Below are 27,209 nucleotides of genomic sequence, written 5' to 3'. Positions count from 1 at the left end.
GGGGAACACTATAAAAATACATAAAATAAATGTTTATATACCAAAATGGTTTCACAGTAAAATACAACTTGTTATAAAAAAACAAGCACATTGTTGGAAAAATAAAATGGGTTACAGGCGTTTCCCTACTTAAGAACACCTGATTTACAGATGACCCCTAGCTACAGACAGACCTTTCTGCCCACTGTGACCTCTGGTGAAGGTCTCGGGATGCTTTAGTCCCAGGCTGTAATGATGAGCTGTAAGGTGTCTGTAATGAATTTTTTTTGATTGTTCTTGTTACCATGACAGCACAAAAGCTTGAAAATCCAATTGTTACAGGGGCAAAAAAAATTCTGTCTGGGGTTACAAGTATAAATTTACAAATTCAACTTAAGAACAAATCTAAAGAACCTGTCTTGTACGTAACTCGGGACTGCCTGTATTACTATTGGAGGACATGTTCATCAAAATTAACAAACCCATAAAGCTTTGCCCTTAAAATATTGAATTTTAGAATTATTGAAAATGTTCTCTTCTATATTATTGATTTACAAACATTGCCACACTTGCCAACAGGCTTGTCTGGTATTGCATCCCCATTACATTGCCGACATGCCTGGACTTCTGATACTTGGATCTTGTGATAGACTAGCGTCATAGAGGTCATATTATATATTATAAATTATATTATAAGATGACACTATCCTTTATTGAAACAAAAAGAATGGCAGGATAAAAGGCAGCCAACAACAATGTAGTTGGAACTTATCACACACATCGTGAACAAGTCATTGATAAGCCTGGAGAGTAGGGATTTTGTATTAATGAAATTGGTGAAACAATTCATTTAGTCACACAAATTGACAACTATTATGATGTGGTTAGGAAAATCTGCCCAAAATATCTTGTTTCTCAAGCTTCTAAGAGTAGACCTTAGTCATAAGGTGATGGCAGGTTGCCCTTATTGGCTGGAATGCAGAACTGTCGCTTGGAAATCATGGTGAGATTGTGCTCAATCCTCCAGCACCTTCAAGCACACACATTACCTTTTGTGTATGGCATATCAGTGTGATGGCAGGCTGATGCATTGTGGTTGTATTTGTGCCAGGTACACTAACCACAGCTGTGATTCATGTTAATCTGTTGTATTAATCTGCTTGCTTCAGTATGTGAAGCTGCGTCACGTTTCTTTGAATTCAGCTCTCTTATCACTTGGCTGCTTTTTCACTGTACCCTTCTTGTATCATTGACATTGTGCATGAATGTTATTTTTCCCTGACTTGACTATTCTTACCATTATCTCAACAGACATTCCAGGAACAACATTTACAAGTCACATTTAGTTTGGGCTGAAATGACCATTGATTTCTCAGTGCACATCCCTGAACCGGTTCCATCTAACATGAGAAAATAATTCTGCAGATGTTCCACGGTCAGAGGAAAAACATACATCTCTAGAAGATTGCGGTGTTCACTGGTTACCATTGTTTTTCCACATAGTAAAGGATTAGTTTCCAAACATAACAAATGCTGGCTACTACTATTTTCTACTGTGTGTTATCCCTTCTCAAAGTTTCATGTGTCATTTGTAAATCCAGACCTCATTGACACTATACTAAAAAAGTGCTTTCTCCTGCTTTCTCTCCCTTCAGTGCCATACATGAACACCTTAGGTATACCTTCTTTGCTATCTCTTAGAACAATATACAGGCAGTCCCCGAGTTACGTACAAGATAGGTTCCATAGGTTTGTTCTTAAGTTGAATTTGTATGTAAGTCGAAACTGTATATTTTATAATTGTAGTTCCAGACAAAATCTTTTTTTGCCCATTGTAGTGACAATTGTAGTTTCAAAATTTTTTGCTGAAATGGGCCCAAGGACCAAGGATAATCAATAAAGTTTCATTACAGCTTACAGCTGATAATTGCAGTCTGGGACTATAGTAAAGCATTCAGAGACCTTCACCAAAGGTCACAGTGGGCAGAGGGGTCCGTCTTTAACTAGGGGTCATCTGTGAGTCTTGTGTCCTTAAGTAGGGGACTGCTTGTACATATAAGAACATTCCAAAAGGGTTACTTAAACCTACCAAGGAACTTACAGAGTTATCTGAACCTTTAAACCTGCTCTGAATCAATAAAATTTGTGATGCGTAAGGCCAACTCATTGAGGGGTAATCATTATTTTTGGCACCAGTTGTTTTTTGGCGCCCGATTTTAGCTGTGTTTTGCATTGTGTCGCCATTGTCTGATTTTATACCTTTGGTAGTTGTATTTATAATGGGAGGACCAAGGTCCAAAGGTTTATGTCAATAACAACATTGAAGCTTCTTTAAAGGATGCATTTATTATAATGACATTATAAATTCTAATTAATCAATCACAATTACATTACATCTGTAGTACACTGAGCTGAGATATCCCACTATTCTAGATCATTAGATGCCTTTGTAGTCACTGTGGACTAAAATACCTCATTAAATTTTGGTAGACCCAAACCACAATAACTACTATTACGGTAACTAATTTCTGGTGGCCACCATCATTTGTGGAATTCTGTATTCTGAGGGGGAAATGGCACAAATTGTATTATTTAATTTGTACTATTATTAATGCGAGAAAATGTTGCTAAGGTGTAGAGTATAAACATTTGGGCCTGATCTCTAATAAAATATGGATTTAGAATGTGTATATTTGCTGCATTTCCCTAATACTACTTCTGAATTGGAGTACAATAATGATAGTTATACAGACCCCATTCCTAAAGGACTATAACCATATACTTTAATCATGTATCTCCCATCCATCATATGGATGAAACAAGTTAAACTGTATGTAAATAATGTGTACATTAGAAACCCTATGTAAAAATTGCACTTTTAAATTTTTCAGTATGAGGGGCAAAACTTTACATAATAGCCCACATTTATCATAAGTGATGCATCCTCTACTATGTGCAGTCTACCTCACCAATGTGCAGAGTGCTCCAGATTATTACCGTACTGGTGCACTCCGCATGCCCCAGTTTCTGTGGCACCCTAAAATGAACATGCACCACATTTCTGTCGAGTTGCAGTAATAATTGAGGCGCTAAGAATGACTCTGCATCAGAACACCTCATGTGCAGACTTCTATGGCGCAGTGGACAAAGTGCAGCCGCGCCACAAAATTGGTGCAGCCACTTTATAAATACATGTGCAAGCAGTTTGTATGTTCTTTCTATTGCAAAGTCAGAAAACTGGTGCAACCAGTTTAATAGATCTGGCCAATAAATGTTGTACTTCCTCTTAACGATTTACATTAATCAGCGTTTGGTTGAATATAGACTCGTCGTTCACAATGCAAACCTTTGCTTACTTACTTACTATTTTTCACATTTAACTTACATGTTTACTCACTTTACACAAAATGTTACATATATATTTGTTTAATATTTTTGGGAGGATTTTTTCAGATTAAAGGGTGGTCTCTCAATACAGTGTCTCTATGTAGCTGCCGTAGACCCCCCATCTACAATTAGGATTGTACATAGTATCCTATCTGCAGGCAGCATGCTACAGAGCAGGGAGAGCTGAGCAGATTGTACATAGTGTCTATAGTAAAAATATAATTGAAAATGTATACTCATTTCTTAGTGAGTGAATATAATACAATAAAAGCCTATTTTAAAGCCTAAAAGTAAATGGTACCTAGTTTTAGTGCTTTCTAAGCAGCTATCTGAATTTCTTTGGGCTGATGCTTAGCAACTCCAGATGCCAACAGCTAATGACACATACAAATCAGGAATGTGCATGTTTATTGCTTTTGTAAAATGGGTCATCACATGTATAGTACTACAAAAACATCTTCTATGTGAACTACCCACCAAAGTGCTAACTAATGAAAACTTAGTGGCCAGCATTGAGCTATGTCAACCTCCTGATCAACTTAATCAAGCAGGTTTTTTAAAAACTTTTTCCAAATTTCCAAAAGTAAACATTTGTCTCATTATCTGTCCTATTTATTGTAATATCTGTACAGCCTAAATGCAATGAACAGAACAAAGACTAGAACAAAAGCTCCAACAAGTTGACTACAGCCTGGTCATAGCAAGAGGTGGCACAATTAAGCTGGCAGGTTTGGGATTTCCTGAGAATAAGACATCTCAAGCAATTATTAGACAACAGAATGCCCCTTTTTTAGTTGAGATATCATTACATGTGTAGTACTGTAAGGCAGCTTCACACAACATTTAAGCACCCTCTATTTTTGTTACTTACCACATGCAAGTTTCTTATAATGTAGTCGTCTTTCAGTCTGGAATTTTGCTATCAAGTGTTTGGATGAAAAGCAGACAAAGTATTAACCCCCCTCCTCCTTGTGGCCAGCCCTCTAGCAAGTGGAGGGGGGAGAACACACCCTCCCAGGAAAGAGGTGAGCAGGGAAGGGGCTAACAGGAGGAGCTTTAACCAAAGTCAATTCTGTAATGATTTATTTAGCCTCACATCAGCATCCACCCATTCCTGAGATGTCTGGCAGTCAAACTATGTTGAAGCATACAGATTTCTTTACTTTATATCCCAGCAACATTATTCAGAGTATCCCAAGCTTCATTAGCTTCATTATATACATCATAAAGAGCACATATTGACTTATATGCTTATCTTATGATAACAATGTAATTAAATAGCAGCTTCAGCACATATCTAATGATAAAACTGTAAGGGCTTAAATAGCAATTACGACACAGCTGTAATAATATGAATGGTAAAAAAAAATATCAAATGTTATTTTTCACAAAATGTTCTTGAAAATTGCATGTCCAAAACACCAAACATTGGGAAAAAAAAAGTTTCACTCAGCATGCTCATGCAATGCATTTGATTGAATAGCTCTGTCAACTGTTCCTACATTTATTTACTAATAAAATGAATGTCCATTTCTAAATTTCACAAAAAACTTTTTTCATCTTTAAGACCTTTACATAGTAGGCCATAACAAGCAGCATAAATATAAAAAATACTTCCTGTCATAAACTGAATGAGAAGAGTTGATTCTTAATTCTAATATTAAGTCCTCATGCATTTTGATTACATCGTTAATTTGGCCACTGATATGAGCATTTATGTAAATGCTTGTCTGTACAATCATCCACCCCTGTTCTTGGTACCACGTTAAAGGTAAAAATAGTGTAAGCATATGAGCCAATGTATATAAAACTAGCTGTAGCTGGCATTGCCCGGGATAGTAAATAATTTATCTTAGCTATAACAAAATAGAATGGGTTAACAAAAAATATTTTATATCTATTTATATCTATGCATCTGGAAAATAGACACAGTAATACATGACCATATTCCACCCTTGAGAAGGGGTGGTGATGGACAAGCATTACTGAAGTATAGAGAATATGGATTTGGAACACCGGGGCTTATTTACTAAGGGTCCACGGATGCACTTTCATCGGATTTTCCAATGTTTTTGGGATTTGCACGCTGTGACGGGTATTTAACAGGGGATTGTGTTGCACGCGATCAGATTTTGGCACAGCTGCGCGCTGGCTTTCGTGCGACAGAGATTTGGGGGCGGGCTGTCGATTTAGCTTTCAAATTGTCTTGGAAGATGAAGCAATTGCACCAGGAAGAAGAAGGTGTACTACAAAGAAAACACGGCTTCTTCGTGGGAATGTTTCTTTATTTCAGTTAGAGTGACAGGTACAGGGAGGGTGCATGCCGTGGCGATAGGGCTGTTTCGCGCTGAACAGCGCTTTCTCAAGCCAACAGGTACTGCCCATCCGGGAAATACCAGGTATATAAGTGAACACGGAAGGACAGCATAAAGCAATGTTTAATTCATTCAATGCACCTGACCAAGCAGAGAGGAGGGGGAGTGAACACCAACATGGGACACATCTCTTCAAAAAATACAGTGTGAACTGCTTTGAAAAAGAAGTGATATAAAGGTAATTTAAAAAAGAATGCAGCAATAGGACCAAAAGGTCCATTGTTGCATAAGGCATATATGCTTAAGTTAACCCCTTAACGCTCTGCGCCGTAGCTCTACGGCGCAGAGGTGTAAGGAGTGTATGAAGAGGGCTCACGGGCTGAGTCCTCTTCATACAAAGGTGGGGGTTTTTGCATTTTACAGAAAACCCCCACCGTTAATAACCGCGGGCGCCGCCATCTTTTTTACGATCGCCGCGCCCCCGATGACGTTCGTTGGTTGCCATGGTAGCCTCGGGTCTTCTTTTGACACGAGGCTACATGGCTTCTGGAGATTCGTTACAATGAGCCAGTGGCTCATTGTAATGAATGAGCTGCAAAAATGCCATATATTGCAATACAGAAGTATTGCAGTATATGGTAGGAGCGATCTGACCATCTAGGGTTAATGTACCCTAGATGGTCTAAGAAATAGTGGAAAAATTTTTTTTTAAAAATTAATAAAATATAAAAAATTCAAATCACCCCCCTTTCCCTAGAACTGATATAAAACATAATAAACAGTAAAAATCACAAACATATTAGGTATCGCCGCGTCCCAAAATGCCCGATCTATCAAAATATAAAAACGGTTACGGCCGGCGGTGACCTCCGAGGCGGGAAATGGCGCCCAAATGTCCGAAATGCGACTTTTACACCTTTTTACATCACATAAAAAATGAAATTAAAAATGATCAAAATGTCGCACAGACCTCAAAATGGTAGCAATGAAAACGTCGCCTCATTTTGCAAAAAATGACACACATCTCCGTGCACCAAAGTATGAAAAAGTTATTAGCGTCAGAAGATGGCAAAAATTTTTTTTTCTTTTTTGTACACATTCGTTTAATTTTTGAAAATGTATTAAAACACAATAAAACCTATATAAATTTGGTATCACCACGATCGCACCGAACCAAAGAATAAAGCTGAGCCCGCAAGAACGTGACGCACATGCGTTTTTTTTTTAATTTTTCCACATTTTGAATTTTTTTTCAGCTTCGCAGTACACGGCATGTTAAAATAAATAACATTACGGGAAATTAAAATTTGTTACGCACAAAATAAGCCCTCACACAGGTCTGTACAAAAATGAAAAAGTTATGGATTTTTGAAGTTGGAGAACGAGAAATGAGCGGAAAAACCCTGCGTCCTTAAGGGGTTAAAAACCAACAGAACGCAAACAAAACATGTTATTATGGCTCTAAGTTATTGGGCAGTTAATCGCATGGCATTACCAGACCTATAATGTACCATATTGTGTAGAGGAAGGCGTTAAGTTCATGCCCAGGGCATTAAATCTTATAATCCAGTTACTCTCCCATTGTAGAAGGAGCCACGATCGGTCCCCTCCTGTTGGGAAGGGTTCTACCCTCTCTATCCCTGAGAACCTCAGCACTCCCGCATCCCCTTTGTGGTGCATACGAAAATATGTTTAATTAGCCAGGGACTACCATTACCTGTTGTTATAGATTTTAACTAAACGAGTGAAGAGCTTTCTAGCAGTTTTACCAATATAGAGTCTTCTGTACGGGCAGTACACAACATACATCCCATGGTCAGATCGTCACATAATGAAGGATTTTACCGCCTGACTGAAATCCCCAAAAGAGACCGTCTTAAGTTGGCCATTGCATTGACAATGGTTGCAATGTCCGCAGTGGCAATTACCGATGGGGACACATTTATTGAGCCATGTGCTTTGTGGGGACGTGAATCTACTATGGACCAACTTATCCCTGAGGGTGTTACTCCTCCTAAAGGTGATAAGGGGCCTTTTCAATACTTCAGTCGTCAGGTCAGAATCCTGCTCTAGAATTAACAATGCTTATAAATAGCAGAGCGGATCAAACTCTCACATGGACTATTGTCGAAGTAGAACACAAAACGAGAATCAGTATCTCTTCTTTGACTGGTATCCCTATTCTTTCCCCTGGGGTGTAGCAGATCCTCTCTTGGCACCTCCCTTGCCTTTTTCAAGGCTTTTTCAAGGGAATGGGGTGGATATCCCTGATCCATTAATCTGGATTTTAATTCTTCCGCCTGCAAGAAGAATATAGGCGCACTATTTATTCTTCTTAGGCGCAAAAATGGGCCATAAGGGAGACTTTCTCTTTTTTTTATGTCCTGGGTGGAAGCTATCGAAGTGTAATATGCTTTGTAATCCATATGGTCGTCCAATTGTGGCAGGTATTGGCTCCTTGTTTGAGCCCCTGTCACAATACTTGGACTGGTTACTCCACCCTCTTTTATAAAATATCCTTTCATAACTAAAGGATACAAACTCATTTCTGAAAGTAATAAAAGATTTTCAGTGGCAGGAAAACTTTCAGCTTACCTCAATAGAGGTGGAAAGTCTCTACACCCAACCCCCGCAAGATGTGGGTGGAGAGTGTGTTCGGGACTTTCTGACAAATGTCCAACATAGTGACAAATATATAAATTTTGTGTCTGAGGGTTTACACATGGTTTTGTCACACAATGTCTTCACGTTTGACAGCAAGTAGTTTGCCCAGAGGAAAGGTACGGCTATGGGCACTCCAGTCTTTCTGGCTTGCTTTGAAAGTCGATAAATATTCTCTGTGGACAACCCATTTGTATCAAACGTGATGGCATATTATTGTTATATGGATGATGTCTTCCTGGGAATGCCCTGAATTGGAGTTTATGGCATTTGCAGAATATTTAAATAATGTAAACAAAATAAATATGCGATTTACAGCTGCCTTTTGGCTCAAACTGTTCACAACTTCTGATTCCTAACCAAATTAGCGAATCTCTGATGATCAACAACTCTGTGCTCCAGCAAACCTTTTTGTTGGTAACCCTTGATGCATCAAAGTGGAAGAAATATTCACTATCCAGCCAGTATCTGATACACACTGCTTTATTGGGTAAATCACCGATACAAAAAGAGTTGAAGAGTCAACGCATTTCCAGCGTTTCCATGTATACATCAGTCATGATTAAGAGCGGTTGATCCGCTGGAAACGCGTTGACTCTTTTTGTATCCATGATTTACCCAATAGAGCAGTGTGTATCAGATACTGGCTGGATCGTGAATATTTCTTCCACTTTGAAGCTTGATGCCTCAGCAGCGAGGTGGTCCGTGCCGTTTTCCATCACACATGGCATTGTGTTTGGAAGGTGAGCTCTACCCTTTCCTAAGAAAACCCTTGATGCATACCATAGGGGCTGTATTAAGAACTATATTCTTATTTGTGAAGAGGGAAGCCTCTAGACCTGAGACTGACGCAGCCAATGGCTGTATTCAGTTGGAAGCAGAGTTTGCAGAAAATCCCTCTGAGGAGACTAGAACAAAGCGGCTAATTATTATAATCATAATTTTTATTTATTTAGCGCCATCAAATTTTGTAGCACTTTACAGATTATGGGGAACATATACAAATGAAGTAAGACAATACAGAGTAATTACTTTGTCATAAAAACAATAAGAAAGAGAGGCCTGCTCGCAAGAGCTTACTGTCTATGAGGATGAAGGGTTAACATAAGAGGCATAAGAGCTTGTATAATGGACCAGCCATTCTTTATAAGGGAATGGAAAAAAAGAGCACAGTTAGCACAAGAGAGCACAGTGTCCTTCAGGCCAATGCAGCGAAGCATCCTGAGGAGGAGTTGGTGTTCTGCAGTAGCAAACACTGCCAAAGATCCAGACGAACAAGGAGTGAATAGTCACCTTTGGATTTAGCAGTGAGGAGATCATTGGAGTCTTTAGAAAGAGCAGTTTCAGAGTGTAGGGGATCAAAGAGGGAGTCAGCTGAGAGATAGAGGGTTAGTTGAGAATAGATCGGACATTCCAGCAGTTTATAGATGAAAGGGATATTAAAGACTGGTCGGTAGTTAGCAGCACTGGGCTACATTCTTATTGGCAAAGTACAAGGCCTACATGATTCACTTATTCTGCAGCATTTCTAAGAGATGAGTAATCAATCTTTTAGCTTGTTGCTTGTAGCTTGTTGACCCCTTTGGTTCACCAAAAATCTGCTTCCTTAGGGTCACTTCTGAGATTGGAGGGGTCCTGTCCAGGGTTAGACTGGCCCACCGGTGTGCTAGTGAAAACACCCTATAGGCCCTGACACCAAGTGCTGACTCCGCCCCATCTACAGCTGATACTGCCCCTGTCGGCCATGTTGGGACTTCAACTCTGTGTTAAACTCTGTGTTGAATAACCAAATGGTGCATAGAGCTATAAGCTCTCTGCATCATCACTGTTCCCCTGTAGATGTGATGCTGGCAGCTGTGGAATGATGATGTCATCACAGCCTAGAGAAAGATAAGAAATGGAGAGCTGCTGGGCAACAGGGACAGGTGAGTATGTGGTGTTTATGTTTTTTTTTTAATTCAGTTGAAACAACAAAAGAGGACAAGTGTGTTGGGCCACAATATGGGGGGATGAAAGGAGACCACAATATGGTGGGATATGAGAGTGGGTCCACAATAGGGGGCGGTATAAAAGAGGGCCTACACAATGGGGGGATAGGAAAGGGGGCCCACATTATGGGAGCGATATTAGGAGGCCCATATTATGGAGAGTATGAACATGAGGGGGAAATAAGAGGGTCCACAATGTGAGGGGGAGATGAGGCACCACACCATGAGGGGTAGGAAAAAGGTCATGCTATAAGAGGAAAATGAGAGGCCCCAATATGAGTGGGAGATGAGGGACCACAATATGGGGGGGTTGAGAGGTCACAATATGAGGGAGAGGTGAGAGGTCACAATATGATGGGAAGATGAAGGACCACAATATGAGGGAGCAGTGAGAGGTCACAATATGAGAGGTAGGTGAGGGGTCACAATATGAGGAGTAGATGAGGGGTTGCAATATGAGTAGGAGATGAGAGGGTCCACAATACGAGGAGGAAATCAGAGGGGCCACAATATGAGGGGGGGATGAGAGGCTATATTAGGGTGAGGTGAGGGGCCACAATAGGAGATAGCAGAGGGACTGATTTCTTTCAATAGGCTTTACCTAATTGTGGACATTACATACATGTTCACAAGATTTAATTACATTTTAGGCACATCTGGGGAATATCCCTTGATGCCTGAATGCAGACGTTCCAGAAGAAGCTTTTTAAAACACAATTCAATCTTGTGCACATGGTCTTAAGATCACATTGCGGTTCACATTATGGGGCACATTTATCAAAACCAGTGAAAATTGCAGTTTGTGCAGTTTGCCTTTGTAGTGTGCAGAGTTCACCAGATTCAGGAATTGTGGCGCACGTTCTTCATGAATCTGGTGCTCCCTACACTGCTCTGTCAGAGTGCATCAACTTTTTTTAGCGCACCTTTAACATTGGGTGTGTGACACACTTCTGTCGGACTCTGCGTAAAAAATGTAGAAGTGCAGAAATTTCAGTGCAATGACACAAATGAGTCACGTGTGACACATTTGTGGTGCTGACACTTAAATACATGTGCAAATAGTGACAGAAAACTGGCGAGAGGTCCTTAGTAAATGTGCCCCTATGTGTTTGCATTTTAAAATACATTGCAAAACACAATGAGGAGGTGATGAGTGGCCACTATAAGATACACTCTGTTCTATTTGTAATCTGTCTAACGTCATATAAGAATAAAAGGACTTTTAAGTGATGAAAACATAAAGTTGAGGTATGGGAAATGTTAGTAAGTAACTAATTTGGGTGGTAAAACTATCCATCTCAAAAGCAGATAATTTCAAATTTCTAAAATGACAAATTTCTAAAAAAAATTGCTAATTTTATTTTTTTTCATAAATAAACGCAAAACACATCAACCAAAATTGGCTACTAACATGTGTACAATGCGTCACGAAAAAACAATCTGAAAATCACTTTTGTAAGTCAAGGTGTTCAAAACTTATAACCATTTAAAATGACACATGCCAGATTACAAAAAAGAGCCTTAACATACAAACTGGCTTTGTCTTGAAGGGGTTAATACAGTTTTTTTGGGATGCATTTTACCTGATGCATTTCCTTTGCCTTTCAAAACACAATGAAAACACATTCTATAAACGTGGCCTTAGAATATACAGGTAATATTTCCATGTAGCAGTAGGTGGGCCCCCAGAATCAATTCCACTGGTGGGCCCCAGGCTCCCCAGTCTGACCCTGGTCCTGTGTGACAGTTCCACCATTAGAGACAGGTATCAGAGGTTACAGTGAGGTATATGACTTTTAACTTCATTACTCTCCCCAGGCACTGCTGGACATTGTACAACTAACTTCCCCACTGACACTTTAGTTGAGTTAACGGAAGCATTAAGGCTTCATTCAAACGAACGTAGCGGGACGTATATACATCTGCAAGCTTGAGGCCGTACATACATCCCCATAGGCCGGCAATGGGCGCATGAAGGGATACGGTGCCGCCTTGTGCCCATACAGCAGTTTATAGTGCAGCACCGTACCGCTCCATACACTGGGAAAAGATAGGACATGTCCTATCTTTCCCTGTGTTACGATGCCGTGTGTCTTGCAATATGATCGAGAGGGGATAGGTCACCACTCCTCCGCTCCATTCCGGCAAAGTATGCAGCCCGGCGGGCATACGTTCATGTGAATGTAGCCGATAAGGGATTATGAGGGGTATATCCCCAGTTTCTAAAAGATCCCTGTGGAGGTACATGATCAATGCCAGAAATTTTGGTTTCTTAAATTTTTTTAACTGTTATAATTAGGCTTAGGTCCACCAATTCTCAGTTTCCTTCTATGATACCAACATTGTGCTGCTTAAACCAAAGAAGGGAGTTTTATTTCAAGTGCACCTGTTCAGAGTAGGTCTATTTTTGCAAAGTTTTTGGTACTTTTTAGATGCAAAATAATGATAGGTGCTGTGCAAACATATGCAAAACAGCCATTCATTATGTCAGATAAGGTGCAGACATAAAAAACCACTAAGTGTCGGACTTTTGATTTCACCGAAAAAAGTTGCAAATTAGAGACAAATTTAACCCCTTCCCGACATTTGACGTAATAGTACTGCATGGCGGAAGGTGCGTTCCCGCAAAATGCAGTACTATTACGTCAAGCTTCTGGCGCCGGCTCCTCAACGGAGCCGGCGCCAGAAGCTGCGGGTGTCGGCTATATATTATAGCCGACACCCGCCTCTAACACCCGCGATCGGAGATTTCGCGCTGACCGCGGCGTGTTAGAGGCATTTAAAAGGCATTTGAAGTCAATCGGACCCCCCCCCCCGGCACTTACCGGGGGGGTCCGCAGCTCCGATCGCAGCCCCGGGACTGCCGGTGCCCGGGGCTGCGCGATCTTCCTCCCGATGCCGGGTCCGTGCCTCCTGGCAGGACCCGGCTGTAAGACACTGAGCATGTCTTACATTACACAGTGTCTTACATTACACAGTGCAATACTTCTGTATTGCACTGTGTAACCTGTAAAAGAGCTTGAACAAGTGATCAGAAGATCACTTGTTCAAGCTAAAATGTCAGTTACTGTAAAAAAAAGTTAAAACAATAAATAAAGTTTTTTTAAATAAAAATAAATAATAAAAGAAAGTGAAAGTCCCCCCAAACACCACATTTCCCTGTACAAAAGTAATAAAGTATAAAAAACACTAAATCACAAAAAAACCCCACTTATTTGGTATCGCTGCGTCCGTAACAATCTTTACAATAAATCCTAATCATAATTGGACCCGCTCGGTGAACATGGTAGAAAAAAAAAACCAAAAACTTGCCAAAAATTAAAACTTTTTATCAAATTGCTTTACAAAAAATGTTCTAAAAAGTGATTCGAAAAAGTTACAAGCACCAAAATGATACCACTGAAAAGAACAACTTGTCACGCAAAAAATAAGCTCACAACCAGCTCCGTCAATCAAAAAATACTATAGTTATGCTGCTATAAAAATGACAATACTAAAACAAATGCAATTTTTTCTATTCTAGTTTTCCTTCAATAAAATTGGACAAATATAAACAAAACTATATAAATGAGGTATCACCGTAATTGTAGTGATCCGTAGAATAAAGATAATATATTATTTTTATGCTACAGTGAACACCCCCCAAAAAAATGCTAAAAATCCAAAACAAGAATTGATGATTTTATTTTCCTCCACACGTAAAAAGTTAATAAAATTGCTTCAATAAACTAAAAACCCACTAAAATGAAGGTTTTTTTACAGTGCATCTCGTCTCGCAAAAAATAAGCCCTTATTTGTCTAAATTGCTTAACCCCTACGGGACGCAGCCTCTTTTGGCCTTAAGGACGCGGCCCCATTCTTCAAATCTGACCTGTGTCACTATAAGTGGTTATAGTTTTGGAACGCTATGAGATATCCAGGGGATTTTGAGATTGTTTTCTCGTGACACATTGTACTTCAAATTAGTTTAAAAATTTGGATGAAATCTTTTGTGTTTAGTTATGAAAAAAAACAAAATTTGGCAAAAATTTGGAAAAATTCTTTATTTTCAACGTTCTAAATTCTCTACTTTTGATGCAGATAGTCATAGCTCCCAAATAAATTCATAACTTACATTTCCCAAGTGTCTGCTTTATGCTGGCATGGTTTTTTAAGATTCCACATATTTTACTAGAATGTTCTGAGGCTCAGAATTTAGGTATCATTTTTCACATTTTTTGTAAAATCACCAAAACCTGTATTTAGATGGACCTGCTCAACTTCTAATTGACACTGAGAGGCCTAAATAATAGTGAGACTCGTAAATTACCCCATTGTGGAAACTACACCCCTCAACGTATGAAAAACCACTTTTAAGAAGTTTGTTAACGCTTTACGTGTTTTATAGGGGTTAAAACAAAATGGAGGTGCAGTCTCCAAATTGTAATATTTTTTCACAATACACCCATTTTGGGTGGAAAATTAAACATTTACAATGGATTAAATGAATAAAGGCTCCACAAAGTTTGTTACCCAATCTCTCCCGAGTACACGGATACCCCATATGTGGTGGTAACCTGCTGTATGGGCGCACGGCCGGGCATAGAAGGGAAGGAGGCGCCATCCAGATCAGATTTGCTATGTCACATTGTACAGGCTATAATTTTTTTCTTTTTTTTATTGTGGACCTATAGGGGCTTATTTCTTTTGCCACATGAGATGCACTTTTCTGGTACGTAATTTGGGGGAATCTATAGGCTAATTGGTGAGATTTTATTAACTCTTTGTTGGTGGAGGAAATGAAAATCATCACTTTTCAGGAAGATTTTTATGGGGTTTTTTTTTTGGCTGTTTACCATACCATAAAAATAGTATATTATTTTTATTCTATGGGTCGCCACGTTTATGAAAATACTTCATTTATATAGATTTTTTATTTTTTTCCCATTTTTACTGCATAAAAAGTAATTTGGCAAAAATGTTGTTAATTTTAGCATCACCGTCTTTCATATGCATAACTTTTTTATTTTTCGCCTCACAAATCTGTTTAAGGGCTTATTTTTTGCGAGAAGGATTGTTCTTTTTAGTGGTCTTATTTTAGAGTGCATAACATTTTTTAAATCCCTTTTTAGAGCATTTTTATAGGGTATTAATTGAAAATGATCTTTTTTCTGGAGCTTTTTTTTGTTTTGTTTTTTACGGGGTTCACTTTGCGGATCTAATAACGATTCTGTTTTATTATACAGATTGTTACGGACGCAGGGATACCAAATATGTGGGGGTTTTGTGTATTTTATTCAATTGTACTGAATAAAAACCAATTTGGAGAAAATCTTGTTCATTTTAGCATCACCATCTTTTCATATGCATAACTTTTTTATTTTTCGGCTGACAAATCTGGTTAGGGGCTTATTTTTTGCGAGAAGAGTTGTTCTTTTTAGTGGGCTTATTTTGGAGTGCATAACATTTTTTAAATTACTTTTTAGAGCATTTTTTTATAGGGTATTAATAAAAAATTATCTTTTTTCGGAACGTTTTTGCGTTTTTTTTCTACGGCGTGTACCGTGCGGGTCCAGTAACGATTCTGTTTTATTATACAGATTGTTACGGACGCGGCAATACCAAATATGCGGGGGGTTTTGTGTTTTTGTGTTTTTTATACTTTATTAAGTGTTTTTATGGGAAAGTGACATTTTAGGGGTTTATATTTTTATGTATTTATTTTTTATTTATTATAATGTGTAGTGTTAAGTGTTTTTGCATATTTTTACTTATACATACTTGAACTTGAACCAGTGATGCTCTGATCACTGGTTTAAGTTCAATACACTGCTCTACAATACTATTTTATTGTAGAGCAGTGTAAACTGTCTGAGCAAGCTTGCGCATGCTCAGACAGTTTACAGTCAGACCCGGAAGGGGTCTGGCTGCCATGGAGACCGGGCAGCTCCGGGGCACATGCCAGTCCTCGGAGCTGCCCAGAAGTGGATCGGATCCCCCGGTAAGCGGCACGGGGGATCCGATCCACAGCGCAAACACCCTTACACGCCGCGGTCATGTTTGACCGCGGCGTGTAAGGGGTTAACACCCGCGATCGGAGCCGGCTCCGATCGCGGGTGTTAGCGCAGGCTGTCAGCTGTACTAGACAGCTGACAGCCGCTGCTTCTGGTACCGGCTCCGTTCGTGAGCCGGTGCCAGAAGCAGGACGTTATAGAACGTCCCCGTGCGCTAAGCATCTAGCCCCGGGGACGTACTATAACGTCCTGGTGCGCCTAGGGGTTAAAAAATAAATAAAGATTGTATAGCCTATTCACAACGCGCGTTGTCATAGAACGGTGCGGTTGGTAGTGACTTGCCCACACGGTACAGACACCGTGATCGGGGCAAGATGGCGGCTGTTCCTGACGGCCATCCATCCTGCCCCATGGACCAGAAGGGTTCCGTCCCCCCCACACCCCCAGTTCATGATCGCTGCTATTGGCTCATCAATTCAGACGAGCCAATAGCAGCGAATTTACTTATGACGTCAGTAATACCGGTCACCATGTCTGTAGACACGGTGATCGGGGCAGGGTGGCGGCTGTTCCTGGCAGCCACCAATTGTGCCTTGTGCTCCAGAAGGGTTTTGCTGCCCCCCTCTGTCCATGTTTGCCGCCATTGGCTGGTCGATTTGGTCCAGCCAAAAGCAGCAATATTCGTCACAATGGGCATCGCTAGGGTGAATAAGAGCAACACTTGGCAATAATTTCCCTACGGAAAACGAAGATATGGTACAAAAGCGCTGGCCGTGCACATTGTACAGATTACTCTGTACAACTCTTACGAGCTGTTCCAATGTGCAGGTCCTGCCGTATCATTTCTCCGTTTTCAAGAGGAAGATATTAGGAAACTAATATTAGGACAAGAAGGACGGGGCCCCACTACCTCTGGTTTAGATGTTCCTGTGTTTTGCCAGGACAGCATTTTCCCGGTGAATTCTGCTGCTTCTAATGGTAGGACTCAATAAAGAGTCTGTTCCAAAACAGGAGTTGGGATGGACACTACATACTACTAAGAGACCTGCGACACCTCCAGAGTGACAAAAGTTTAGTTGGTCCCTTGGTATCATCTACCTCCTTATACGCAACACATTCACAATTCACGCCCAACCTGTTGTGAATTCATTTAGGTAAAATGAATAATTGTTTATCTCTCCAAATGTATCCTGACACATGTGAAGGATTTCTGTCAAATTTGGCCACTAAAAGACAAACATCCCTCTTTTCCTCTACCGTGCGCCCATAAAGCATTTTATATGCACATGTGGGGTACTTCTACACTCGGGAGAAATAGTTTTACACCTTTTTCGGGGTTATTTAATATATTATCCCTTGTGGCTTACAAAAATTAGGGGTAAAGTGACGTTTATAGGAAAATTTTCACCTTTTTTATGTTTAGGGCCTAACTGGATCATTCACCTGTAGGAGCAAATACATATATTGCACATTGCAAAATTCTCTAAGGGGTGTGGATTCAAAAATTAGGGACACTTTTCGAATTCTTATCTGTTTTATACCGCTAGGGTTCTCCAAATGCATGTCAAACATTTCTGTCAAATTTGGCTTATAAAAGGCAAACATCCCCCTTCCCTTTTACTGTGCGCCCATACAACATTTTATATACACATGTGAGGTACTTCTACACTCGAGAGAAATAGGTCTACACATTTTGGGGGGTTATTACATTTTTTTTATCCCTTGTGGCTATAAAAAATTAGGGGTACAATGACCTTTATAAGAACATTTTCACCTTTTTCATATTTAAGTCCTAATTAAATCAAACAACTTTACGGACAAATACACATATTACACCTTGCTAAATTCTCCAAAGGGTGCACTTTCCAAAATGGTGACACTTGTTGGGGTTCCCCTCTGTTTTGGTACCACTAGGGCTCTCCAAATGCATCCTGACACATGTAAAGGATGATTGTCAAATCTGGCTTCTAAAAGGCCAACGGCCCTCTTTCCCTTCTGAGCCCCACTGTGTACCCATACAACATTTTATATGCAAAAGTGGCGCAGTTCTGTGCTTAGGAGAAATAGTTTTACACATTTATGGGGGTTGTTTCATTTTTTATCCCTTGTGGCTTACAAAAATTTGGGGTAAAAGTGACTTTTTTGAGAAAATTTTCACCTTTTTTCCCTTTTGGGGCCTAATTGAATCAAACAACTGTTGGGGCAACTACACAAATTACACCTTGCTAAACTCTCCAAGGGGTGTACTTTCCAAAATGGTGTCTCTTGTTGGGGCTTTCCTCTGTTTTGGTACCATTATGGCTTTCCAAATGCATCCTGACACATGAAAACTTTTTCAGCCATATTTGCCCTGCAAAAACGAAACAATGCTCTTTCCCTTCCAAGTGCCCCCCTGTGCCCGTACAGCAGGGTACAGTGACAAAATGGGTATTTGCATACTCAGGAGGAATTTCCCTAAACATTGTAAAATGCATTTTCCTTTTTAACCCATTGTGCAAATTTTAGTGTTCAATGAATCTATAGTAAGATAAAATTACATTTCTGTAATTTCACTTTCATTTATCTTTCACCCTCATGAAACGCTCATAGGGTTAACAAAATTCCTAAAGGTTGTTTTGAATATTTTGAGGGGTGTAGTTTCTGAAATGGTGTCATTTGTGGGGGTTTCCTGTCATGTAGGCCTTATAAAGTCACTTCTAACTAAATTGACCCTCCAAAAGTAGGTTTTGATGATTTTCATGAAAATCTGAAAAATTGCACCTAAAGTTATAAGCCTCCTAACATCCTAAAAAAAGGAAAAGATGTTTGAAAAATGATGCCAAGTTAAATCAGACATATGGAAAATGTTAGTTATCAAGTTATTTTAGTGATATGCCCAACTTTTCAAAAAGTAGAAAATTTTGAATTTGGAAAACATTGTTTTTTTCAAAAATTTTGCCAAATTTCCATTTATTTCATAAATAAATACTAAATATATTGATTACATTTCTCAACCAACATGAAGTACAATGTGTCATGAAAAAACAGTCTCAAAATCAACTGGATATGTTAAAGCGTTCCAAAGTTATAACCACTTAAATAGACACATGTCAGATTTTAAAAAATGGGCCGTGTCAGGAAGGTGAAAAGTGGCTTCAGCGTTAAGGGGTTAATAACTGTACCAAAAAAAACTGTATAAAAAACAGTAAAACGTTCTAAAAAATAGGACCCATGTCCCCCTATGTCTATTTTTGGAGCTCTGCTACCTATGAGATTCATTAAAGCGGCTTTGGCCTTTAATAAATGTTCTTATGGTCTATTTTTAGTATGGTGATTTTTTTTCAAAAAGTTTCAAAATGCATAAAAAGTCCCAGCGCATACACCAGCACTGAGGACTGAAGTAACTGTGACTGAAGTAACTGAAGTGACTGAAGTAGCTGTTTATGAGATTTTTTCAAAAGTCTCAAGTTATGATTCTGGCTTTACACGGTGTTGCACCTGCAGTAGTTCTATGTTTACTCCAGATTAACCCCTTAACGACTTGGACTTATTGCACCTTCTTGACACTGCCCTTTTTTTTAATTAGGACATGTGTCACTTTAGGTGGTAATAACTTTGGAACACTTTAACATATCCAGGTGATTTTCGTGACACATTGGGGGTCATTTACTAAGGGTTTGATTAGCGCATTTTCGTTGAGTATCCCGTATTTTTCCGATTTGCAACGTTTTTCCCTGAATTCCGCCGGGGTTTTTGGCACACGCGATCGGATTACAGCGCAATCACGCCGGGTTGCATGCAATGGAAATCGGGGGCCTGGCCATCGGAAAACCCGATACAGATTTTTTTTTTTTAAAAAGTGTCGCTTGACACGCACATACCTGCACCAAGAAATAGAAGGTGAACTCCAGTTAACTCCAGCGGACCTCGGCACAGCAGCGACACCTAGTGGATCGCGACTGGACGGGTAAGTAAATCTGCCCCATTGTACTTCATCTTAGAGGAGAAATTTAGGCAATGGGGGATATTTATCATACGCTGGCGCTCGTGCGCCAGCATATGATCGCCCCGCCGCTGCGAATTCGCAGCCCGATACATCAAGAGGCTTCTGCCTCTTGATGTATTGGGCTGCCAGCAGCGCAGCGTTTAACCTACGCCAGGCAGGCGTATGAAAAGTCGCCGGCAGCAGCGAGTGCGCAGGCGCGGGGACAGTAACGCCCCGTGCCGGCCCACTCCCGTCCGGCCACGCCCCCCGCTCGGCCGGCCGCGCCCCCCCCCTTCACGCCCCTTCACGCCCCACTGGCGTGAAGGTGGCGAATTGGGGAAAATAATCGCAAAAGCTAGCAATAAGCTAGCATTTGCGATTATTTCAGGGCCTCTGCGCCACTGGTGGTGCGCAGAGGTCCTGATAAATATGCCCCAATATGTTTAGTATTCATTATGTTTTAGTATTTATTTAGTATTATTTATTATGTTTAGTTATTTATGAAAAAGTGGAAATTTGGTGAAAATTTTAAAGAACATGATGTTTTGTAAATTCAAAATTTCCATTTTTTGGAAAGTTAGTCATATCACCAAAATAACTTGATAACTAACACTTTCCATATGTAACTTGGAATCATTCTTGAAACACCATTTCCTTTTCTTCGGTTGTTAGGAGGCTTATAACTTTAGGAGCAATTTTTCTGATTTTCACAAAAATCATCAAAACCTTAATAATAATAATAATTCTTTTTTAATATAGCGCCTACAGATTACGCAGTGCTGCACAAATTTGCCTTAGATAAAAGTGACTTTTTAAGGCCTTTATGATAGAACTCTCCCCACAAATGACATCATTTTAGAAACTGCGCACCTCAAAATACTCAACCTTTGGAAAGTTTGTTAACCCTTTCAGCGTTTCATGAGGGTCAAAAATAAATAAAAAGTGAAATTACCGAAATGTTTTTGAACAATATATTCATAGAACATTTAAATTTGTGCCTTCACATGACGTTAAAAAGAAAAATGTTTGGTGCAATTCCTCCATTTTGGCACTGTACACTGGGCACAAGGTAGCACTAGAAAATGAAACAGTGCTGTTCAGTTTTTGGAGGACAAATATGGCTGAAAAGGTTATCATGTGTCAGAATTTGGAGCATTTGGAGACCACTAGTGGTACCAAAACACAGAGGAACCCTAATAAGTGACATGGTTTTGGAAAGTACTCCCCTTGGAAAATATAGCAAGGTGTAATAAGTGTATTTGCCACAATAGGTGTATGATCCAATTAGACCACAAAAAGGAAAAAGGTGAACATTTTCCCAAAAAAGTCACTTTTACCCAAATGTTTCTAAGCCACAAGGGATAACAGATTAAACAACCCCCCAAAATGTGTAAAACTATTCGTCCTGAACGTAGAATAACATAGAATTGCCCCGCGTGTATATAAAATGTTGTATGGGTGGCAGTAGGAAAACAGGGATGTTTGTCTTCTAGAAGCCAAATATGACAGAAATCATTAACATGTGTCAGGCTGCATTTGGAGAGCCCTTGTGGTACAAAACAGGGGAACCTCAACAAGTGTCACCATTTTAGAAAGTACAACCCTTGGAGAATTTAACAAGGAGTAATATGTGTATTTGCCCCTACAGGTGTATGATCCACTTAGACCCCAAAAAGGAAATAGGTGAATATTTTCCCAAAAAAGCAACTTTTACCCTAAATTTTTGTAAGCCACAAGGGATAAAATATGAAACAGCCCTCTAAAATGTGTAAAACTATTTCTTGAAAGCCCCAAAAAGTAAAAAAGTGAAAATTTTCTCCAAAACATCACTTTTACACCTGATTTTTCTAAGCCACAAGGGATAATAGATGAAACAACCAAATGTGTAAGATTATTTCTCCCAAACATAGAATTGCCCCACATGTGCATATAAAATGTTATATGGGCACACAGTAAAGGGAAAGAGGAATGTTTGTCTTTTAGAAGCCAGAAATATTTTACAAGGGTCAGGATGCATTTGGAGAGCCCTAGTGGTACAAAACAGAGTAGAACCTAAAAAGTTACCGCAATTTTGGAAAGTACACCCTTGGAGAATTTAGCAAGGTGTCATATGTGGTGTAGTGTAATACAAGTGGTGTAGTGAGCATTTTGAACATACATGTGGTTTTCCAAATATGTGCAATGGATGCCCAAGATAGAAATTGCAATTAATTCTGGAAAGTTTGGTGGCCTTTATGTGATGCCCAGTTTGTGCCTCTATGAAATGTTAGGTTTCCTGACATGAGAAAGACCCAACATGTAATCCTAAATGCTACATGGCCACCATCTTCCTTCGACTGCAGACACGGCTGTATGACGAAACCCCTCCGGTCCATGAGGAAAGGTGTAGGCTATCAGAAATAGCCGCACACCTTGCCCCGATCGCCATTTCTGCAGAAACGGTGATCAGTATATAGTGCACTGTACTATTACGGTGCGCAACATTAAGTTACTTCACGGCGCACCCCACTATTACGGTGCATGTCAGTAAGGGGTTAATGAAGAGGTGTATATAGTCTTGTGAGACTTTTTAGCAATGAAAAGTCTAAAAAACCTCAATGCAACTACTTTAAGACTTTAAGCCAAAACGCCCAGGAAAACCCCTAAAGCAGGGGTCAGGAACCTTTTTGGCTGAGAGAGCCATAAACGCCACACATTTTAAAATGTTATTCCATAAGAGCCCTACAATATGCATATGCCTCGAAGTAGATAGGAAGCCCCAGCACATACACCCAGTAGATTGGTAGTCACAGCAGATGCCCCCAAGTAGGTAGCTAGCCACAGCACATGTCCCCAGTATATAGGCAGCCACAGCACATATACCCCAGTATATAGGTAGCCACAGCACATGCCCCCAGTATATAGGTAGCCACAGCACATATACCCCAGTATATAGGTAGCCACAGCACATGCCCCCAGCATATAGGTAGCAACAGCAAATGCTTCCCTGAAGATAGGTAGTCACAGCAAAAAAAAAAAGAGTATTTACCTACCTGCGCTCATCGCTCCCAAGCGATGGCGCCTGGGTCACACAAAGGACATAAGCAGGGGTAACATTGCTGCCTGTGTCCAGTGATCAGTCTATAACACACACAGCCATCACTATTTATTAAAGATCTGTCTGAGAGCCAGATGCAGCCAACAAAAGAGCCATATCTGGCTCCCGTGCCATAGGTTCCCTACCCCTGCACTAAAGTCTCAAAATGCATAAAAAGTTCCCGCACATACACCAGCAGGGGACTGGAGTAAATATCAAACTTTTAATGGGACTTTTAGCAGAAGTCTTAAGTCATGAATCTGCCTTTATGGCGTTGTACCAGCAGTGTTTCTATGTTTACAACAGATTAATGAAGAGGTGGAAATAGTCCTTTTAAAATTTTCTCGTAGTGAAAAATCCCAAAAAATCTCAATGTGACTTTTTTGTGACTTTTTTACTCCAAAAAAAGACCAAGAAAACTAATGATAAATAACCCCATAGAAGTGTATAACTCTGGTTCTTTGAGGCATCCACACACAATCTATATATCACATTACTAAGACACAAGAATTGTGTTTCTAGGTGCCATGGTTCAGGAGATACAGCTGTTTGAAATTTGTAAGTATCCTTTCTGAGCAGGCCCAAATAGGACGTACATAGTTGTATGAGAGTCATTTAGGGGCTACCTATCCTCTGCATTTACATTTCATAAGGGGATGTCCCTTGTTATCACTTGCTTTTGCAGTGCAGTCTTTAGCAACAATCCTTAGGCCCCTTCCACACTAGCGTTGCGTTTCACGTCAGGGTGCAATGCGTGAAAAACTGACGTTTTTGGCTGCGTTTTTGTTCCATTTTTCCTTGGAGTAATTAGCGTTTTTGCGTTTTTCACGCGCGTGTTGTTAGCGTTTTTTTGCGTTTTCGGCGCATTTTTCACGCGCGAGTCAATGGGAGACTCAAGCATTTTTCAAAGGGACCATGGTTTGGGATTAAAATGTGTTATTTAATTGAAAAATAATGTCTTCTGATAAGTTGCAAACATCTGCGATCTATTCTTCACTGTTCCGCGCGTATATTATCTCCCGACAAGTTAGCAGATGTGAAGAACAGTGAAGAATAGAATAAAACCAGTGAACACAGTGAAAACAGTGACCACAGGATCATTTAAGAGAAAAACACAGTGCAGAACACAGTGCAGAATAGATTACAGATGTTCGGAACATCTGCTTACTTGTCGGGAGATACGCGCGGAACGGTGCGCCCAAAATAGCATGTGAAGAACAATATATATGTGTGTGAAGAACAAATTGCAGATGTTTAAATACATCTGCAATGTGTTCTTCACACATATATATTGTTCTTCACATGCTATTTTGGGCGCACCGTTCCGCGCGTATCTCCCGACAAGTAAGCAGATGTGCCGAACATCTGTAATCTATTCTGCACTGTGTTCTGCACTGTGTTTTTCTCTTAAATGATCCTGTGGTCACTGTTTTCACTGTGTTCACTGGTTTTATTCTATTCTTCACTGTTCTTCACTGTGTTTTTTTAATTAAATGATCCTTCGCGAGCAGGGGAAATACTGTTATTCTGGTCACCTAGCAACCCTTACGTTTAAAACGCATTGCACTCGCATTGCACTTGCAATGATTGCGAGTGCAATGCGTTCTTGATGCATCTCCATAGACTTGAATGGGGCGTGAAAAACGCGCGTGACTCGCAAAAGTAGAGCATGCTGCGATTTTGACGCGCGTGAAAACGAACGCAAGCACGCGCGTGCAAAACAACGCTAATGAAGAAAGACCCATTGAATACAATGGGACAGAGTGCAATGCAAGTTCTGCGCGTCAAATGCACGCGCAGAACTCGCGCGTGAAAAACGCCAGTGTGGAAGGGGCTTTAGGGTGAACCTCTCTACAAGGGGATTTGTATTGGCCAGCGAGAGGATAGGACAACCCTTTATATGCATGACTTAAAGCTTTACATGGATGACCCAGGGCATACCCTGCCTATTGCTAAATAGTTCCTAGCAACTCTGGTGCACCTGTGGGGCTGATAGGCTTTGCCCCTTCTCTGTTCTCTATCTCTGTTCTGTAGCTTAAATCCTTTTGTATCTTATATAAATATATATATATATATATATATATATATATATATATATATATAATGATGGAAACTGCTGTTTCTATGGCTCTTGCTCACATCTGACATTGACCATGACATTGAATAGAGGTACTTCTTATCAAGTGACTCTCAGTAGATTATTGCAGGTGAATAACCTTAAATTTCTATTCTTTGACTCTTGTTTGCCTTATGGCATATTTATGAAACGGTCTTAAAGTAAAACTTTATTTGTTATATACCAAGTTTACAATTAAGTTCATTTTCTCTTTCTATTTGTATGTCTGTCTCCCGAAATCATGATAGCGCTAATTAATCATTCCTGCTGTACTGATACTGAGCTTCCACATAATAAATGCCTTATTATGTAAAACAAATTATATAAAAAATATATTTGGTATCAGTGTTTCTGCAGCAACAAAATTTAGAAATTTACTGTGCAATTTATCCCATCTTCAAAAGGACATTCCAGAATGAAAATGATCAAACATTGTGTATTTGGCTGCCAGAGCGGTCTGGTTGTCAACCTGAATGGATGTGTGAGGAGCTTTGAACCATTGACTTTACACAGCATTATTGACCCACAATCTGCTATCAGCTTGTCACTTTTACCCAAAGACAAATGACCAAAAAGAGGAGAAACTGATGGACTGGATTTCAGAGCATTCCGAAGGTGGTGCTAGGAGATACAGACAACTGTCTCATCCTTATCAGAAAATATATCGACATATTGGCAGTGACCCTACAACTAAGAAGATAACAGGCCCTGATCATGTTTATCTTTAAGGGGCCAATTATAGCCTATAAAAGAGGCGCTTACTCATGCTTGTGTTGGGGTCCCACAATAGAGTTGTCCATTAAGACACAAACGGAATATCAATGCCTTAAGTTGGACACTTCTACAGGATATTTCTAGAGTCATGTTGCAGAAAACTGGCAAGTTGTAACAACACAGCAAATCAGGTTTTCTGTGCTTGCCTGGCTCACAATGTCTCCAGTGACCACCGAATGATCTGGTAAATAAGTAACCAAACGTATTTTCTTTTTTTCCACGCTTACTAGCAGCACTACTACCGTATGTTGGACTTGTGATTACCCACTAATGAGATATATCATTAGTTGTAGATATGTCATTAGTTGAGATGCATCAGCTATAACCATATGGTGTAGCTAGCACATTAATGCAAAGGACCTGAACAGTTATATACTGGTATATTGCCTGTAAACAAGTACTGTAAAAAAGTACGGTGATCTGTTGCTATGCGGTGACTTTAATGTTACCCCTGACCTGCACATAGAGTGTTCTTTGTCTTCAACACCACTGGGCTTAAAGCGAACTTGTCACCACAGATCTCTCCCACAAGCTCCAAACAGTGTTAAAGTAAACCTAGCTGATAGATCAAATCCTGTCATTTCTACTTTTCTTATTTTCCTAAAATGTACTGTAATAGAAACAATGAACTCAAGATGGCGCCGAGACAGAAAAGTTTTGAAGATAAGGAATGCATTATCCTGACATCAATGTCCAACAGCAGGGAAGTTCTCCAATCAAGAGACTACATGAGCTGGGAATTCTCCGTCCCCTTCTGCTTCTTTCCTAATTTCTATATAGATTTGTGGATCCAAATAAAGCTTGCGCAGTGCCGATTTGCCACAGACAATGATAGCATGTGAGAAACTTAAATCAGCTGTTGTCTGAATTATTCCTTACGATGTGCACGCATGCTTATTGATTTTAAACGCACAGCCAACGCACTCTAAAAGAGGATAATCTTAAATCCTACCCCA

At 39.9% G+C, this 27,209-nt stretch overlaps 1 protein-coding gene across 4 annotated transcripts in view; it reads right to left on the bottom strand.

Moving 5' to 3' along the window:
* LOC140064033 (G-protein coupled receptor family C group 5 member C-like) overlaps window positions 1-27,209 on the bottom strand; it is a 127,460-nt gene that overhangs the window by 19,285 nt on the left and 80,966 nt on the right. The window contains exon 1 of one of the 4 annotated variants that reach the window (XM_072110442.1): window positions 4,238-4,381. The exons of 2 other annotated variants lie outside the window; for them this stretch is intronic. The gene's annotated coding sequence lies outside the window, so the exon portion shown is untranslated. Of the gene's footprint in view, window positions 1-4,237; window positions 4,382-27,209 lie in introns of those variants that run through there. One more of the 4 variants, XM_072110445.1, reaches the window with a different exon arrangement.

Source organism: Engystomops pustulosus, chromosome 6 (assembly GCF_040894005.1).
Source record: "Engystomops pustulosus chromosome 6, aEngPut4.maternal, whole genome shotgun sequence".
In the NCBI taxonomy this organism is placed as follows: domain Eukaryota; kingdom Metazoa; phylum Chordata; class Amphibia; order Anura; family Leptodactylidae; genus Engystomops; species Engystomops pustulosus.
The sequence above is the reverse complement of the archived record's forward strand: the minus strand, read 5'-3'. Positions and strand labels throughout refer to the sequence as shown.